The sequence below is a fragment of the Tauraco erythrolophus genome, chromosome Z (assembly GCF_009769465.1).
Source record: "Tauraco erythrolophus isolate bTauEry1 chromosome Z, bTauEry1.pri, whole genome shotgun sequence".
Taxonomy (NCBI): Eukaryota; Metazoa; Chordata; class Aves; order Musophagiformes; family Musophagidae; genus Tauraco; species Tauraco erythrolophus.
Window position 1 is genome coordinate 14185545 of NC_141496.1, and position 20821 is coordinate 14206365.

Here is a 20821-nt window from a genome sequence, read left to right on the forward strand (position 1 = left end):
CCATCCATGCCGACAGTTTGCAAAGTGAGAAAGCAGGAGGCTGCAAAATGGTCTTGTGCCCCAGGGGAGTGTATTTGGCCCCCTTGGTGTGAGCATTGACGCTGCTTCCTGCACTGCTCACAAAACACCCTGGGTCAACTTAAGGGAGCAAGAGACTTTCCAAACCTGCTCCCTCTGGATAGCGTCATGTGGCAGGGGATAAATACCGTGTCTTGGGCCATATGATGAGAGGACAACTTGGTCATGCACGCTGACACAAGGGCAGAGCGTGCATCCTTCCAGGATCCTCCGAACAGGCCTGGCTGAGTCCCGGGACTCAGCTGGTTATCAGTCACCAGGCTGGGTGGTGGGATTGCAGCAACAGCTCCAGCTGCAAACTCTGGAGGGATAAGGAGGAACACACAGCATAGAGGACATGGGACAGGATCTACCATCCAGAAAATGCGGGAAAGGACACTGCACAGCCACTTGCAGCAAGATGCTCCAGGAGGCACCGAGCTCGTTTGAGTTTGCATGAAGAGCGGAGCCCACTAGATGGCAATCACAGGTCTAGGATTGCTAAGATCCCTGCAGAGCTCCTCTGGTTTAGCTCTCTGGAAAAGTGAGTAGAACATATTCTAGTGCTTGTTTCATGAGCACGCTGGTATTAGCACTCCTAATATTTGCTGTGAGTTGCTTAGGGATAACTGTCCAATAAATGTGAAGTTGCATCGCCTTACGATGTATGCTGCTGTAACTGGAAGTGCTGTAGTTTTTCCTTTTCAAATGATCTGCACCATGGGCGCTTCACTGGAGCAGTTGTACGCATCAGGTTGAGCTAATCAAACAGGTCACCACGGCTGAAAGGAAGGAGCAGGCTCCTTCTTTGCCACATCCCTTCTGCTCCAAACACTGTGACCACCCTCGCTCTGCCAGACCTGACTTGCCCTGAGCCTCTGCCACCCGTCACAGAGTTCTGCCAGGCCTGGGGTTGGGGTGGCCCCACAAAAAGCCCAGCAAGAGCCAGAACAGACACAAAGGAGAGAGCCAGACGAGTTTGGGAGCAGAGAAGTGAGCAAAGGGGGCAGGATTGCTCTTACTCTTCTTCATGGGAGATGTTAGATGTTACTGTAACTTCACCTTTAGAGACTTTTTCCTTAGGAATTTGCTTTTCTTTGAGGATTTCAGCTGGTTATAATCACAGAATCACTAAAAATAATCATTTTCAGAGAGATACCAAAGTGGAGGTTGCCCAGTCAAACACTCTGCTCCAAGCAGTGAAATCATGTTGCTTACGCACATATGTTGAAGACCTCAATGTATTGGAGATTCCCTATGTCTTTGGCCCCTGCTTCAAGGTTTGTTCACCCACACAATGGAAAAGTTTTCCTTTTATCTAATGCTCCAGCTTGTGTCTGTTCCCTCTTGTCCTACCACCATACACCTTTAAGTGAGTTACCTGGCTCAGTCATACCCTCCCATTAGATAACTCCAGAAAGCAATAACATTCCCCTCACCTTCCAAAGAACCAACTCCCAGAGGAGTATTACCTAGGAGTTTTGCTATCAAAAATGACTGTATTTTGTTTAAAAAATAGATTTTTCTAATAAAAGACACTTTGCAAAGCATTGGGTGGTTACATACATAAACCCAACTGAAACATGGGTCCTGAAGCAAAGCTTTTTATGTTGTTTCCCAAAAATCAGTGCCTGTGGTTTCCCCCATGTGGTTCACTACACCCAAAGTCCAGTTTGCAACACTGGCGGATAACAACCACAGTTGCACTATGCGTCTGTCTGATTGCCAGAGACACAGGAAAGCTTTAATGACTTCAGCTGGGGTGAGGGCTCTGACTCACTAACAAGCTTATGACAAGTCTGGGAGAGCTGACCTGCCTGCCTGCACCCTCTCTATCCCACCCTCTTTCAGGGGTTCCCACCCCAGCTGTAGGCACAGCTAAATGTCTCCTCATACACTCCTGAACTGCCACAAACTATAACCTGGTGTGTTAAGGTAAACCAGCACAAATTTCGATTCTCTTTCATGCACCAGGGCTGTAATTTATAATTTGTGAACTGCTTCTCCCATTCATTATCTGGAACTTGGTGGACACAGAAAGCTTCGTTTCCAAACTCAGGGAGCTCTGATAATCAGAGAGCTAAATCATGCAGGCTATATTATGCTCACAAATGGTTTGAGCTAAGGAGAGGTTATCTCAGCACTCACAGGCAATGAATCAACAAAAAGACATCATTAAAGAACTAAAGAGCAGGGAGGAGTGCAGCTTGAGTTCAAAGTCACATGAACTCCTTGGCCATGCTTGAGCTAAGCCACCTGGGAGGCGGGAAATTCTACAAAACACTGAAGGAACCTTGACAGCATAAAAAAGCAGAGCATAAGAAGCAGAGTATTGTCTTAAAAGCCACTGTTGTTGCCAAATATCGCATTTAGTGACTCAAATATTCGAGTTTCTATATACAAGTAGAGCAGATCTGCAGAAATATCAGTCTAACTTTTAAACTCTTTATTCCTGATTAATACAAAACTCCCATCTAAATGTAAAGGTTTGACTGATCGTAACTTGTACTTCAATATTTCCACAGTCAGTTTGCAAAATAAATATTCTCCAAACCAGGAAAGGGAGACAAAAGTCTCCCTTGACTCCGATAATTTTCTATAATTTATATGATGACATCATTATTCCAGGCACTAACCCTTGCTCTCACTATCACATGCTGAATGAATGCTACGCCGTCGCACCGCCCCTTCCCGATCCCTTTGATCCAGGCAGACACTCCAGCTGCAGCAGCTGCTGACATACGTCTGGAGGGAGAAAATTCTGCTCTGTGGCAGATTTAAAGATTTTCCTGGTTGATTCATTTGAAGCTGGAAGAAACTTTCTGAATTTATTTTATGAAGAGAAATATTGTCTCAAGCCTGTGAGGATTTCATTTTGACAAAACGGGAGTATTTGCATTTCTTGTTTTATTATATAAGACAGTTTAAAAATGTTTCAATATTCAAAAACATTGAAGTGAAGGTAGTTTAGTATACAAACTAGAAACACATGTTGAAACAGGACTTTTTTCTTCCATCTCATGATCTGAAACCTCAGCAAATCCAATTCCACTTCTCAGAACATCTCAAATTCCTCAGATGGGCATGACTTAGTAGCCTTTTCCACCTCTGCTTGTCTCACCACTTCCACCACTGCTACCTACACCAGCTTCAGAGCTGCTTTGCATCAATAGAGGAGTTACAGGAGTCCTATCACAGCGTTTTCATATGTGGGGCCACGTTTTTAGGGAGTTATTTTGAGCTCAGCTGTGCAAATCTCCTTGAAAAGGCAACCTAGCACAGGTCTTCTTGGGACACCGGCCAGCTCTGCCTGGCATGTGGTGAAACACAAATGGAGGTTTTTCTCAACTCTAATAATCACAGCCAGACCTGGCACTGCTTAATTTAACAGCAAGGCTTGGAGGCCAAGATTTTCTGTTAGCAGAATCACATGGGAATTGTAAAAGGCTCAGAATGTCTGAAAATCAGACAGCTTATCGAGATGGCCGAACAGCAGGCTTGGGGACACAACTTTAGGCAGACAGTTTCAAAAGTCTTGGCTGTACCAGCTATAGGAAGAAAGGTGATGAGCACTGTTCTTTTATAATGTGTAGAGATACAGGTATTCAAATAACTGAGTCATATTGCTAGGTTAAGAAATCTTGCCTCTAATCTAGTGCATACTATATTGTCCTTCTTTTATTTGGGTATTCGTAACTTTATATTATGCAAAAGTCAGTCTTTACTAGGGAATGGAAAAGAGATCAGGTTTACCCTCATAATTGTCATCTCTTTAGAAACGTGAAAAACATTTTCACTGCTATATTTTTGCCTGGCAGAAACTAGAAAGGATATTATGGAAACGTGCTGGCATGGGAGATCTGCTAAGAAAGATCAGGATGGAGTCTCAGGGGAGACACAAGGAAGCAGATGCTGACAAAAGCAGCAAGAGTGCCCTCCTTTGGCCACCTCAAAGGTAGGTCTCAGAAAAGTTTGTCACCTGTCCAGGTCTTCCACCATCTTTCCTCAGGACTCGTTTTAACTGTGCTGGCAGCCCACTTCCAGCTGCCCCAGCTCCTTAGTCCCCCAGACACGTAACCATGTGGCCACAGACACGAGTCCCTTCTCCTCTAATCACCTGTCAGGTTGTTGATCACTCAGTCCTGTGACTCAGACTTGATGTGGTGGACACACGTCTAGCTCTCCAAGAGGACACAGAGCAGTCTCTGGTCATAGATGAGCTAGTCCTTCTCTGGAGCACATCTTGTAAGATGCTGCAGGAAAGGACATGGTGTGTGTCCCTCAAACACCTCCTACAGAGGCTGTGAGGCCTATTGTAGCTTAGAGGTTGGCTGGTGTGTCTTCTGCATCCCACAATTTTCATTTGATCCCCATTTTATTCAAGCAGGAAATGTTGGTGTCCCAGGAACAGCAAGCATGGAAAAGCTCATGCTCACTTATTGCCCCTCAAAAAGAGGGTGGTCACGTCCTTGGCCTAGAAAAAGCTGTCCGTGGTTCATGCTACCTGCAGACCCTCCTGTCGTTCTTGAAAGTGTGAGATGTGAGCTTGGAAAGGCCATGTGAGACCCTGGCCCTTCTAGATGGCACAGGCAGATGTGTCCTGGACGTGCAGTCCCCATGCACAAAGACTTCTCCTGCCTTAAGCTGAGCAGCAAATGCGCCAGGGGCTGCTTGCGGTGGCCCTCAGTACCCTTTGCCATGGTGTGAATGGATACTCTCAGGTCACTGCGAGCTGATGTTCCTACAGATTTCTTCTCCTTCTCTGCCAGGCGCATTTTCCCTTGAACGATATCTAGGTATCCACTTCAGCAATACTCACTCACCACTTCACCAGTTGTCAAATGTCTGTGTAAGCACTAAAACAACCATGTCCCCGCAGATTTTTCACTTACCTGTTAGCAATAGGTTGAAATTACTGGTTACGCGCCTTTCATTGCTACACAAAGGCTAAGGAGTTTTACCTCTCCACTCATGGCTAATGGAGGCTGGCAGCAAGCTTGCCCTTGGCCCCTCTGCACTCTCTCCTCTTGGCCGTACGAAATCATTGTGGCCCTTCGACCTTGATGAGCAGTATTGCCAGTTAATTATGGCACAACCGTGAGCCCAGCAGGCATATACAGGAGGAACACAGCTACCGAGGGGAAGGGGGAGCGCGGCGGTGCCGCTGTGCTCCAGGCACTGGGTCCAGGTCGGAAGAAAGACCTGGCAGAGAACGCAGAGTTTTTCTCTCTCCTGGACACCAAATCATTCCCATTGGATGTAGGTCTGAAGGCCTCCATCCCTGTGAAGGGAGAGTGCCTCCAAGAATGGGTGCCTGGGCAGCACCTCAAGCAGCACGTTTAAGAGGGTTTCTTCGACAAAAGACAAATGCCGTCACCACAGGGCGTCCCACCTGCCCTGTTGCTAAATGGACATTTCTCAAGTACGCAGCAACACCCAGAGCTGCTCAAGGCACCAACATTTTTTTCAGCAGAACAGTGTAATTTAATTTTCTCTGAAGGAAAGAGACAGCTTTTCACTGGTGGAGAAGTTGAACCTTGAAATATTTGCCTTAACACCCAGAATCTGGAATTCAGGTGTTTCCTAAATAGGAGCTTATCAAACTCTAAATACCACCATCATCCATCACGATAAAGGCAGACAGTTATATTGCAGGAATCATGTCACAGGAGACATAGTTCAGTTGAGATGCCTGAGTACAAAAAAGTTCAGACGTATGAAGAAACCAAATCACACTATTTCCAAGAAAACTCAAATGCAATATCGAAACTAAATCATTTCAGTGTATGAATTAAAGAGATGTTTTAAAAAACACCTTTCCCCCCCCCCCCCCAGAAAACACATGCAGATATTTTTCAATGGTAAAACAGTTTAAATAGAACAATTCAACTAGTTTTATCAAATTATTTTGTTTCAAATAATACTAAGAAATAAAAACTGGTTAAGATAGCATGAGAAGCCACACCATCCCCAGCAGATACATTCCCAACAGAGAATAAAACAGTCTGCGGACTTTGGGTGGTTCAGCTTTCCTAGTACAACCTAATCAATAACCTTACACGCAAATTTTGCCAATAGCCCTGCTCAGTGCTAAACACATGACACAAACACTGGAATCTCAGAGGGAAGGAGTCACCTGTGACTGAACAGGACCAGCCACTGTGGGCCTGTTCCTCTGAGCACATCTGGAGCTTCAGGCAGTGGACTCATCGTAGCAATATGTTATTTGTCCCAGCTAAAACCATTTCAGTCTGAACAGGAGCACCTAAATTTCACTGTGATTCCAGCTATCCAAATTAGTCTGCTACACAAGGTTTTCAAAGCTGTGGAAAGGGAAGGCTCCCTTCGTAATGTGTTGTTAGGACTATATGATGTATTCACAGTTCATTCACTGTCTTTTGGAGAAGGAATATGTTTTCAGGGAGCTCTGGCAGGTTACAATATTGTACCAGCAGGGCTATACTGATGCAAAAATATAAACACTATATTGACATGTAATAAATAAGATGCAGAATGCAATTATTCATCTCAAATCAGCACTAGTAAAGCTTCATCTGCAGAACCTGAGTCTGTTTTGGAGAAATGTTCTTCAGAAAATATATGAAGACCAACAACAATAAGGATGCCAACAAGAATGATCAGCAGTCTAGAAACTACTATCTTTCCAGAAAAACTGAAGTAATGGAGCATGTTGTCTTGGGAAGCTGAGGAGGTTTCTAAGAATAGGTTAGAGAACGTCTGTCGGAAATGGTTAAACTATATATGATCTTATCTTGTAACAGAGGAAAGGACTAGCTGGCTCTTCAACATCCCTTCCAGAGCTATTTTTATGTTTCCATGACAACTCTTTTGCAGATACACTTCTTCATTGTATCAAGGCACCGGGGTACTCTAAGGTGACTCATGGAAGCAGTTTTTGGGGGTTGACACATAACACCCACATGTGAATTGCTAATAACCCTTTTCGTGTAGATTGATCCTCCTATTAATTGTTTGAAGACACTTTCATATAAATCTGTCGTGAAACCATTTTCGTCATGTTTGCATCATCCTATTGAAATTCAGCCACGGATGGGATGACAGCAGTGAGATTGCATCCATTTTTGGTAGGACAGAGAGGGAACAATAACATTTCCTGTAGTCACTACTAAAGGAAGTTCTTTCAAGCAAGGTTTTCCAGCTGGAATTTGCCCAGGTATCCCAGAGCTCCATCATCACTCTTTCAAAAGCAATATTAGAAAAAAAGGCCGGAGAGAATTTGAATTTGCTGGGACCTCCAGTTGTACAGTGCTGCAGAGAACCGTACAGCTGAGCTCGGGGAAAGGATCCAAGGAGGGACTAGACATAGTGCAGACACAGTGCAGAAGATGGCACTGGTTTGGACATACTGGAAAGGAAATGAAAGAAGAAGCTGCAAACCACAAGACCATATATCAGCCAGGACTGATAAAGAAATACTCAATAAGCAAATATTATTGGCCAGGGAATGAGCTCTTACAAGAGGTTTCCACAGCAGCACTAGCATAGAAGACGAAAACAGCTATCGAGTGACAGTGAGCTGGCGGTACAAGAGCAGAGGGTGAGGTCAGATATAGCAGGTGAGATGGGGGAAATTCACTTCGTCTTTTAGAGACAAGCTTAAGTTTTCCTCCCTAACTGGTATTCTACACCCTCCTTATGTAACTATAGGAAAATGTTAGTTAAACAGGCGCTGGACTGCTACCCAGAGTGATCTCTTAACTGGCGGCTTGGCAATTGCCTGGGATTCAAAAGCCCGGATGGAAAACTCTGAAACAGAAGCTCTTGCCACGTAGCGCATTGGCATCCTGCGGAAGAGACCTTGGCCTGGGACCAGGTACTTCTGAGTAACAAAATCAACCCCTAGGACAAGCCAGCGTGGATATTCTTTATTTGCAATTTACACACCGCTTAAACAGTTTTAGTCAGTGACAGAAGTACAAGATTAATAAGACCACACAGGCACCTACACAGACGTAAAGACAGCAATTCCGGAGTGATGTTACACGTCTGTTAAAAAAAACAACCCCTTGCCTCTCCCTCCCTCCAAACCGCTTCTCTTTATTTTTTTCCTTTTGCTGCACACCACCTCACTTCAGTTTCATGTGACATTCCCACAGGGCCAATCTGGGCCACAAGCCAGCAAGGGACACCTGCTGGTCCCTCAACGTGCCAATGGCCCTTCACAGACCTTTTTGCCTGGAGGTGCAGCCAGCCTGCCATAGTGAAAGCTGGACCACCTGGGCCAGGAAAGGTATCGTACCCCATGGCCGCTTTTACTAAACCAGGAGACAGCAGGAACACAAGGAGCTGGGCCAGATTCACATCTCACTTGGACTAGTATGTAAGTTGGGAATATATTGGTGTGCAGCTGCGGTGAGTGAGGTCAAAGTGAGCTCTCAGGCACAAACGTCAATACAGCGCGGAGGCAGCTCCAGGTCAAAGTCATAGGAAAGGCGCTGTGATGCTTAATTGCATTTATAGTTACTCTATATGTTATATCATATATTATGGCCTTCCGGTTCCTGCAGTCAGCCAGCGATCCAGGACTAAGTTGCTGAGGAAATGGCCCTTAGTTCCTCCGCCTGTCCCCTGTGTGTCTTGTTGGGGGCCTCTCCCTGGCTGTTGGAGCATGCGGGACACGGGCTAGGACAGCTGGCATTGCTGCACTCAGTCAACCTCTTTAACTGCTAAAATCTCCTCTGGCATCCAAGGAAGATACAGAAGGTGAACATGTGATACGTTAAAAGGAACCTCTTGAGTCCTTCATAGCAGCATGTGGAAATGAGATGAAGATGCATCACTTTTATTTTTAATATCACACAATCCTTTCACCACACGGGACAACATCCAGGCAGCAGAAAGGGTTCTTCGGCTGTGTTTCTCAGTATTACAAAGAGTGGGTGATTCTAGCTGTTAAGTCTTCAGATTAGGTATCTCTGGTCTAAGGGATTTGTTTTGATTCCTTCTGTAGTCAACAGATAGAGAAAGGCAGCTGCAAAGGGGTGATTCAACCCACCCTAAAATAGATGGAATGAGTCATCCCCAGACAGACTTATCTCCTTCCACTGATTATAGAGAGAGACCAGACAAATAGCTTAGGTGAGATGCCATAGCTTTTAGATGGCTAAAATTAAATTAGTGGTATCTCCCTCTGTAATCTCAAAGGTCTTTAGGTCTCCTGGCCCAATGATTTTGCTAAGAGATAAAAGTTTTTCCATCTTTCACTTGCAATAAAGTGGTATCAAATGTTCTTGAATGTTTGGAAAAGTGTAGCCCAAGCAGAGGTCTCAGCTCTCAGCACAATTAGCAAAATTCCAGAGAAGGATAAATAGGGCTCCAGGCAGCTGGACATGAAGGAAATCCAGGCTAAGTTATGTGTGCTCCATAGTCACTTAACAGAATGGGGAATGTTTATTATCAGAAAAATGCATTTTGTAGTCCCCCAGCACTACTTGCAGTCATGGTTAAACAAACGCATCATGAGACAACTTCTGCAGACACTGAACAAGGAACCTAAATGAAATGTTGGAAAATTAGAAGATGTCTAAAACCATGTTGCCTCCTGAAGGCATTTTGTGTAGAGTCTGCACCCTAGCCCCTTCACCCTCACCCTCTCCTCTCCTTTCCTTTCAGAGCTGCTAAAAAAAGGTGAAGTCAGTTTTGCTGGATAAGGTATGGAGCAGGGTGGTTACGAGGGTGAAATGTCACAGCCCAGAAAAGATGAGGGCAGTGGAATGGAGAGTGAGATGGACCAAGGCAGAGAGCAGAACAATGTCTTCACACTGCCAAGCACATTTCCTTCAGCTTCCATATTTGCTTTGCTTGCATTTTCCATGTGACATGTGCCAAGGTGGCAGAGCTGCCAAAGGATAAAGACTACAGACAGTGGCAGTTTCTCTGGAGCCTGTGAAGGAAATCGAAACATCCCAGCATAAGCAAAAGGCCTGTGATAATAAGTGCTGCAAGGGACGCGGGGTGAGTATAGGCTTAGACCCCAAGAAACAAGGGTGAGCTGCTGCTTGGGAGTGTCTGAAGCACCAACCAAAGCAAAGCCATTTCAGCACAGCTGTATTGAAGCAAGGGAGATCATATAGCTAAAATCTCTAACAGCTGCCAGGGCCTGATCATTTCTGGAACAGCTGTAGTGATTTAAGATGTTACCTCCTGTGATGAGGGAGGTCTCCATCACTCCCAAGAAAATGAAGAGTTAAATAACAGCATCCCACAGTCCCAGGGCTCCCGACTTGGGAGGCTTAGACCACCTGGTAGGAAGCTACACAAGGAAGCAATCCACTGACCAGTTGCAGCAGCAAGGAGTTAAAATCCTTGCTTCCCCTTTCTTAAAACAAATAAATCTTTCTGTGGTTGCCTTGAAGGAAAAGCAGGCTGTGGTATGTGGATCTCTGGGAGAGATTCAGACCACTCTTTGTGGCAGGGGGAGAGACCAGTGTGGTGAGGCTGCTGCCAGTCACCTCCTGCCCTGTGTTTCTTGCTCAAGTTTGGCAGTGCCTGTTCAGCTGCCTGCTCCCGTCGTGGTTGTGCTGGGATGGGGTGTCCCGTGGCAGCCCACATCTGAGGGAGAGGGGCTTGTCTATGCCAGGTTATTCTGTATTTGCCTTCCCATCCATGGAGTCTGTGGCTTACTGAGAGAATAGGTCACTGGAAAATCTTGTGGAACAGAAATACAGGACCCATGAAAAAAAGGAGCAAAATAATGGAATGAGTGAGTTAATAACTCTTGGAGCTCCCTTTCCAGCAGTGCTGGGTGTGCCTTCCTACCTATGTTTGACAGTGTTTTTCTGGCACCATAAGGACGAGGGCAGTGGCACAGGCTTTGCTGGTCCATGTGGAGGCATCGAAGAGCCTGGCAGAGTCACACCCCGTGGAGCTGCTTGCAGGAGACTGCACTTTCTGCACAGAGGTCCCCGTCCGAACCGTCTCCCTGTATGTCTCCTACTGAGACTCCAGAGGCAAAGCAACAAAAAAACACTCGGTGCTAACACTTCCATGCAGAGAGATGTTTCGGAAACTGTCATCCCTGCCAAGTGTAAAAAAAGGCATTTTACCTAAAGGAAATGACTCCTGCCAGACAACAAGCTATCAGATCCCTTCCAGATGGAATTTGTACTTTGAAGCAACACTGTGCCCTGAGGAACCACGTTACAGAGCAGGAGGCACTGATCTCAGAGGAAGTGGAAAGGCTTGTGTGGCTCCTGCGTGCCTGCTGCAGATCAGAGCTGAAGCTCCTTCTGTTGGACACACAAACTTTTTGTGGACAGGGACAACAGCAATACAATGATAGGTGTGAAAGAGGCATGGGAGAAGACCCTGAAAGACTCAGTGCTTTTGGAGGTAATTTGGTTTCTCCCAAGATGAAACAGGGTAGTTAAATAAGTTATCAGAACAGACAGGAGTCTCAGATTCAAGCACAATGTGTAATGGGGCAGTAATTGCACTTCCAAATTCAATGAAACCCAGGAATATCAAAGTGATGTTGATACCAGCTTTATGCACCATGCTGTGGCATTATACAGCCTGACACAGCCATTTTCTGCATTGTCTCATTGCACTGCCACTACCTCAGAGCTAGAGTCACGCCTGGCCACTGTGCTCCCTGGGTTGGCAGTGCTCATCCCTCTTCCCTGCAAAGAGCTGGAATGGAGCAGGAGCCTCAGAGTGGGTTTACATCCTGTTTTCAAGAGAGCTGTAGGAAAAAAGTCATCTTAAATGGTAAGCTGCGCTGTGGAGCAACAGTCCCAGGGAGAAGTCTTCACTTCCTATGTAAATCAAATCACGAGGGGAGCAGAAGGCTTGTGACTGTCCAAGAGACACAGACGCACAGCCAGCCCTGACCTTCATTGCCTCTTTGTCCAAGACTGGTGGTATCATGCTACAAGGTGAATCATAGCGCTGGTTTCCCTCGTTTTTGTGAAAGATGCAAGTGGTATTGCCAATGGCTGTTACATGATCTGCTTCCTCTTTAAAATGTTCTTCCAAGAACAACATTCCTTCCCTATTATCTTTTCTTTTCTGTCCTCTCCCCTTGTTCCTAATCCCTTCTCCACAGACTGGTCATTTGTCACTGTTTTCTCAGACTAAATCCCCCATCAAAACCTCTTCCACTAGAGGTGGAGAAAATGGGCTGCAGGAGTCCTTCATGCCAGTCCTCAAGGCTTCGCAATGCCTTGCACACACTGGCCACGGCTGACTGCTCTCAAACTTCCCATAGTCGCTCCTGTCTCAAAACACTTATCTCGGGCTATTTGGTGGGCAGTACAGTGACAGGTACATGCCAAGAAAGCTTAGCATAGGGCCCTTGAGGAGCAGCAAAGGATCTCGTTCTGCTCTTCTCCGTCCATCGCTTACCCAGGCTTGCCTCACGCTGAGCAGCTGGTAGCTTTTTAATCAAAGTAACCACCTTACAACCTCTGGTTTTAGTTTTGCAGTAATGAAATCACCAGCAGGATGCTGTGAATAAGCTCAGGAGAGCTTATTTATGGGAGATCAGGTATGTGGCCTGCTAATCTTGACAAACTTGATCATGCGCGTTTAACTGGAGGACTTTATTGCAGTTTTTTATATAGATGTTTTCAAATAGCTGAAGGCAGGGGAGTCAGGAGAGTCTCATCTACCTGAGTTTCAGGTCAGCCTCAGAGTAGGGCAGTTTGTCAAGGAAAAGAGGGCAGGGAGAAGAGGGAGGAAAACCAATCTGTACGCAGTCTAGTCTTGCTGTGGTTTTGGTCTCTTAGGGTTAATTAACTTCATTGAAAGCAGCCAGAATACAGCTCTAATGTACACTGCAGCCACAAGCAGTGTAGGCACAGCTGAGGAACAAGGAGCTGACACTACTCCTTGGTAGCCACATGCCTGAAACCAGTTGCCTTTGGTCACAGCTAGTGTACAAAGTGTGCTTTGACTCATCTCTCTCTGAGCAACCACCACCATTGGCTAAGAAATGTCCTCAGGCAGGGTGTGGAGGAAAAAAGCCAAAGGCTCTTGCTTAAACCAGTTCTGTGCTTGCGTTTGCTTTGAGGAGTCACCCCGACCATCTTGCACAAACCAGAGAACAAAGTTTTAGACCCTCAGGACTGGATGCCATTTCCTGGAAAGTCAATGACTAATCCGCCAGGAATGGCTGCGGTAGGAGATTGCTGCTGCACAGTCCTGCTGCCTCACAGCTCGTCCCAACAGTGGGCTGAACAAGGCTCAGCTGAGGAGCTTCACGATAACCACACACCTTGATGTTGCCCAGTAACTGTGCAAACATCATTGTTTCTCAGAATGATCCTTCCCATCTGCCCTCACCTGCCTGAGCACCTCACCTCTGAGTGAACCGATTAAATATCACCAAGATGCTGGATGAAGAGTTGTCAGAGAGATGACAGGAAAAAAGATGGCATGAACTCTCCTGGCAATGAAATCTGAAATTTCCTCTCCAGAAGAACCCTAACTCTCTCTGTCCTGAGGAAGAAGTGGCCATCAGGAGATGCACACTTTCTGTAGTGGGGAGAGCTGAGACCCTGAACTGACCTGCTTCGATCTATGAAAAATGAGAGCACAAAAGTGGGAAGACAAAACTTTCTTCATCCCATCTTTGATACTCTTCATATCCAAAGACCTGCGTTCATCTAAAACTGGGGATTTGAAGCTCACATTCCATGTCTTGAGGGAGAGTCAGGCTAAAACACCCACCCTCTTTAGCCTTCCTTCTGAGTCAGTGTCGGAAATCAGAGTCCGCATGTTGGAAAGCCCCTTGTGCTCCAGCAGTGACAGTAAAGGCTGGGAAACTTCCCCATTCCTGGAAATCCCCCATCAGCTCCAGCAGCCCTGAGCTGGGGAGGTGAGCCAGAAATGACCGGCATTACACCCCTGGCAGAGCCAGGCAGGGGCTGTGGAGAGCATCGCGGACAGCCGGGCAAAGTGGTATGTGCTGCAAAACAATGGGACCAGGAGCTGTAGGATGGTGAGGACAGTAGGAGAGGGTGGTGGAGAGGTGTCGGGGCTTTTTCAGCAGGGAATAATCCCGGAAAATGAGGATGACTGAGGGGATTTTTCCTTTCTCCCCCAGCATCACATGTAGAACAGAAATTACCAGGGGTCGGCTGAGAATCGGAGGGGGCACCAGCATCTGCTTCCTCTGCCTTTTCACTTTGTTTATGCATGTATATTGCTGTCTGGAAGAAATGTCTTCTGCATTCCAGACAGGGATAATGAATTCCATTCAGGGCAGGGGGAACAGGGATGGTGGGTAAGGCAGCACAGGCATCCTAAGCCAAGGCTTTGGCTGTGCACAGGCAACAACCCAGCAGTTCCACACCACTGCCATACATCCTTACACGCAGGAATCAGCTTCCTTCAGCCTCCTATCCCTTCCTCCCACTGCCCCTTCCCTTTCCCTCCATCCGGTTCCCAAGGGAATGAAAGTGCACTGAGGAAGACAGAGCTCACAGCCTGGGACTTGCTCAGAATATTCAAAATCCCTTTCTCATTAGGGTTTTTCACATCAAATTGGTTTGATAAACGTTTCGACCTCTGCATACCACTGATAAACTCTGAAAGCTGCTCCCCTCCTCCCTCTACCCTTACTGTAAATATCTTGCAGATGCTCTGCTCATTTTTCTTCTATTATAGCCAGCTGGCAACTTTGTTGGCACGCCAAAGAATTCCAGTCCTCATAGCAAAGCAACCTTTTAGTCTTTAACTCTGGATGTTTTCTCACCGATATGCCAATCAGTTGATATTTTTAAGATTTCTATTCAATTTCACTATTAGACCAGTGGACAAGAAGTGTAAATCTAGAATAAGCATCTTCAGAAAATGCTGTCCATCAGAATGAGAATATTAAACAGATGCAGCTGAGAAACATTATAGAAAGGGCCAAGGGAATTTCATAGAAGGTTAGTGCGTTTGTACAAAATATTTAAACCAGTCTATAGCATTTTATGTGAACAGAGTTTTCTATTAATTTCCTTAGGTGAGGCTAACAGTTTGCCTGGAAGGATCTCATTCAGTATTGAATTTTCATTTGTTCAGTGTATTCCAGACATTTCCAATTTTGCTTCTGTATAAGACTATTATTTTCACTTCTAGTAAATGCTAAACACTTTTCTATAGAAGAAGCAGTGAAGCAGCTAGCAGGATCTGCGAGGTAGAATCCGATGTAAGCATCAGCACGCACAAACTGCGCTAAGTCCATGAGGCTGACATCCAAGGAATGCACACAAAATCACGGGAAAAATGTGCTGGACACAGTCAATTTGGAGCCCCTGTGGTGCTGTGTGCTGTGCAAGGAAGAGAGCTGGAGAGAGAGGAATTCAGTTCTATCCATGTCAGCGGTGAGAAGAAGAGATGAACCAGAGGGGAGGGCGGTTTGAGGCTGGTTCATTATAACCCGTCTTTAGCAGCGTTCGTTAGTGTGGACTCTGGGCCATACAAACCCAGTGATGCAGCTTCCAGGATGCCTCCAGCACAGATGAGGCGAGACTGTTTCCGCTCACCGTACACAGCACAGGCAGGTGCCCAGAGCAATAGGCTTGTCTGAAGGGAGACGGGTTATGCCTGTGGTTTTTGAGTGCTCCCGGCACTCGCTCCTCTCTCATCACCGGCCCTGTGTTATTCCCACACAGCAGACTGAGGAGTACTGAAGCGAGTTGCGATGGGCAATGCCTTTTCCTCCTTCTCCATGTACGCTTGTAGCGTAGAGGAGTTAATTGACCCGCTCCAACATGTAACATCACATGCGGCACCACCAACGGTTGTTCCAGCATGAGTAACTGGGAGGCATGAAGATGACACAACCATGAGCGTGGGTAGGAACTGGTTAGGCAGGTGTAGCTGTCGGGAAAAGCATCTACAAAGTTTGGCTCAGAAACAGAGAGGTTGATCTGCAGGTAAGCAGAGGGAAAGACAGAAAGGGCAATAATGTGAAGATCAGGCCAATACAGTGGAGAGAAAAAAAACAAGAAGCCACAGAATGAGAGTGGAAAATCATAGAGGTTTGAGGAAGCCCAGGAGAGGATGCAGCAGTGAAACCAAGGGAGAACAGCATTTGTAGGAGTGTGTTTGAAGAGTGGAGTGGAAGAAGCAAAAGCCAGATTGATGGCATGTCAGATAGTTCTGGAAGAGACAAAAGAGATGAAGTTATGGATTCTGCTTCCGAGGCAGAAGTGATTGATTTGTGCATCACCATTACTTTTATCCAGCCTACCAAATCAAATCAAATGTTGTCTTCTGTCATTGCATGATTCAAGCATTTTCAAGGTCTGGGTCTGTAAGACACAGTTAAATGCATTGAACAGTTGTGCCTAACTCACTTGAATGGATGCACTGGTAAAACACCCAACACTGGCTCAAAATTTTTATGAATGTGCAAGTAAAAACTGCTTGCAGCCCTACTCCCTGCACATACAATATTTCCACCTTCCACTTTCCCCTCCAAATTCGCTCTTTTCCTTTGACTTGCAGTCTGGATAAAGAGGCAGTCACAGCCAGCCAGGAGACCAAGTAATACAGGAAATCTGACTGACCATATGGCTACTGACTCTTGGCAAGTGAGAAGGTTAAACAAATGGATTCACAAGCCACGTGTGCAGAGTCAGGCTGGAACACAGCTGAGTTGCTTGCTTCCCCTAGTTCAGCACCACCTCTGAACCACAGCCCAATTCATCAGCTCCTGACAATCGAAACACCATCTCTGAACTCTCCTGGGATTAATCCGAGCCCTGCTGCAGTGTCAGCACACAGCCACCCTCTCAGTCCCTGCTACCATCAGCCCTAACCCTTTGCAGTCCCTTGGGATGTGTCCCATCCCAGTCTAATCAGCTTGATCAGACTTTTCTCTTCCCTTCACAGCTAGTGTCAAATCCAATCAAGGTCTAAAAGCTTGAATTTCCCAACTTCACCTTGACCCACCTTTGTTCATTAACCCATCCAGACCTTCATGCAGAGATGCCTTTCCCCCAAGTCTAATCGCACAGCTCCTGTCTTAGTCCTTTCCTATTTTCTCTTTCCAGACCCAGCGCTAACTGGGTAATAAACTCAAGCAGTTTGAATCTGATTCCTGTTCAGTCACCTCTTCACCTGTGACACAGGGAAGTCCTGCAGCTCACAGCAAGCTGGGACAGAGGCTACTTAGTCAACACGTCCAGTGGCCTGATGTGCCTTACAGGTGCGAGATCTCCAGTAGCAAACCAAAAACACTAAACAAAATAGAAGTGTTTTACAGTGAATACATAGCAGAGTGCAAACACAGTGGAGCTGAGAAGGATTTTCCCATGTATATTATGCTGCCTGGAGAATGTGTAGGTGGAGAAAAATGTAAGACAGTGGCCTTTCTTACTGGGAAAGATAGGCAGGACAGGAGCCAAGATCCCCACAGGACTTGAATATCACCATCCTGATTAAGCCATGGAGCTTTTCTGTGGGCATTAAAGGGCCAGTACAGCTAGAGACCTGTAACTAGGAGGACAGGAGGGAAACCTGGGTTGCATCGGATCATCTGGTTGCTGGGGCAAGGGACGCCAGGCACGCGTGCCCCAGCATCTGCAGTAGAGAGCAGCCCAGAGTAAGTATAGGTAAGAGACAGGGCGGTGAAGCAGTGAAGAAGGAGATTTTCTCTTTTGTTTACTTATTGTAACCTTGTTTCCAGCCTTGTAATGCAAAGTCTAATCCTGTTTCTTCCTGAGTAAAGTCTTACTTCGTCTTTATTCTTACATTCCTCTGCAGCTGGAGGTGGTCCAAGTAGGACTCTAGGATTCGGTGGCTTTTCTTCCTTTGAGATAACTAATGCAAACAAAGCACTGTGTGCCATCCCTGCCTTGGATGTTTGCACTATGACATCTGCTCAGCATCACAAAATACAAAGACTCTCCCTTGGCTGCTTCAAGCTAAGTGAAATGGGAAGTAGACACCATGGCAAACAAGTCAGAGAAAACCGTGACTGTATATACACCAACATACTCAGTCAGAGGCCTCAGACGCTGGGAGCTGGTCCTTAACAGTCCAGAGGCACACAACCAGGTAGTCTGCAAAGTTGCTAGGACATAGACACACAACTGCAATACCAGCAAAAGTTGTTTTGTGATTACAAGACTATGTGAAATTGCACCTGTAGTTATTGAAAACTTGACTAGTAAGTGTGAGTTTCAGGTTGACATAGGTTACAAAATGTGTACAAAAAAGCCAACAACTTCCTAACCTGCACACGTATGTAAATTAGGCTGTCAGGCCATGAATTGGACTCTCTAACACAGGTTTTACTATAGACAGCTTTAAACTTTTGACACTTTGCTCCACTATGTTGGGCCCAACAGAGTTATTTCATTCCCAAAAGAAGGAGCTTTGTGTGGAGCAAAAGCAAGATGAGTCACTTTGGTGAATGATGATTTGCATCTCTCTTCACTTCCCCTGTCTCTTACCGCAGCAAGTCGTCGAAAGCCAATGATGGCTTTAACCTGTACTGGCCAGCAATGAACCCCGTAAAGACAGACGCAGCTACCATCCAGATGTGCCTATTTCTCCCCAGTACGGCAAAGTAACATAAGTCCTGTGAAAGTTATTCTGCTCTCATTTAGACAGCAATCTTCAGAAAGACATCCGTATCTCTTCTAGATCTCTGTAACTTATGAAGGGAAAAGGAAGCATAAAGCAAACATATATTTAAATGACCTGGATATGGGCCTCACTGGAAAAATTTGAAATGCTGCTGTGGTCACAAGAACAATTTTCACTCCATGTTTCTGGACTTCATAACACACCACCAAAAGCTCTTGACACTGGGAAAATAAGATCTCTTAATGGAAATATTACAGACTTGTTATTTGCTTAAGCAGCAGTTTCTGTAAAAAGATTTCTTACTATTCTAAGGAAATGAAAAATGTATGTTTTATGTTCAAATAAAAAGCACAGACATTAGCAGAGAAAGGCCAGTAAACAGCAAGAGTGTTACAGCAAAAGTCTTGGTGCAGCACTATTTTAAGGACAGCTGGAAGCAAGTATAGGCTGCTCTGCTGAAAGATTGTAACAGACTTTTATGCACAAGGCATTGAGTTTGAAATGTAATGCACAGCATAACCGATATTAAGTAAGTACCAGAACTGCATTAACTTTTAGATGGACTTCGCTTTGGGCTTGAGTACTGTGGCCATTCACACAAGGGTAGTTTCTTTGCCATCAGAGTTGTAATTCAGAAGGCACAAATCAGAATAAAATTTGTCTTTGGCCACGCTTAATTGTTGTGATACCATTAGAACAGTGCGCTCTGCAGAGGGACATCACCTTCACCCTACCCAGCTTGCCAAATGCTGTTGCAGGCTAAAGGAATATTATACCCAAAATGGCAGGTGTGTTTTTTTTTTTTTTTCCAGGATGCCCTCTGGATTACAAGCCAAAACCTCAGGATATATCTACTTGTTGTGTCAAAATGTGGGGACAGCTACATGCTGACAGGATTTACTTAGTACATATCGAAGTGTAAAACCTCAGTGGATATCTCTGAGTTAATGATGCAGATTATGTTGCTGACAAAGTTGTAAAGCAGAATTAGAATGTACCTATTGAATTAGATTTCCAAATACTTCAAAGTGTGTCAAATAAATTAATATATATATAATTGCCATGCTTCTCTTATCGATTCCATTAGTTATATGTGAAACAGTGAATTCTAAGTTGGTCCTGGCCACCATTAAACAGTTCTATTAAGGAAAAAGAATTTAAACAGCGATAAGTGATTCGAGGTACAAATCTCTCCCAAATAATCAGATATTCAAAATGTTTCAAGCACCCGCACTAAAAAAGGTCAAGATCTTTAATTTTACCTTGTGTCCAACACCCAAAATTCAAGTTACCCAAAGTCCCGATTACGTAATGACAAACTCGGTTTCAGCTCTTTGCAAAAATCGAGCTACACTGTTTACACGCGAAACTGAATCCTTTTGCAGTTTCAGCATGTCCAGATCAAGGGTTTAGGTCTAGTCTTTTTTACAGAAAGTGGCCCAGCTGAAACGCTTTGAAAATAATTGAAACATGCCCGAGGTCAGAGTGTTGGTGAGGATCCAGGTTTCTGAGTCTGGCTCCTCTCTAATTTAAACCCTCTATTTGATGAATTTACTCAGAATAACAAAGGCTGAAGGCTAAATGGGCCTGTGGTCATGCCTGGAAAGCAAAAGAATGTATTTTTTTTTAGCCGTGAAAAATTTATACTCATCATATTAGGAATTTAAACTGACTTCTATCATTTTTAAATACCACTGTGCCAAGGAAATGGGACGAGAATCGTACTGTATGTCTCATAAAGGATATTTGACAACTGAAAACAGGGATTATCTAACTGTAGTATTCTCGGTTAATAAGAGTACATTCATGTTAGACAGCCAAAGGTTTTAGACAGCAACTCGCTTGCACACCCACACAGCCCTGAGCAGTGTTTTGGCACACTTTCTGTCACGTCTGCAGTCCTGCCAGGGCTGCACTGACAATGGGTTTCCCAGTTCGCAAATGCATGGTGCCTGACTGAAGCAACGCAGGACGAGCCGACCTGCCGTGTGAACTTTTCACAGTTGTTTCTGTGATGTCTGGACCCTGTGGAATGTAAAAAGTTTCCTGTTTCACCAGTGTACCATGACTTGCATTTGGGGCAAAGAAACATGTAAACATAATTAGATGGCTGGCAGCTAAAACTCCCTTTGAAAATGGAGTCAAGCTCTGTGGCTTTCATTTCTATTTTATTTGGGATGGATTAATCTGA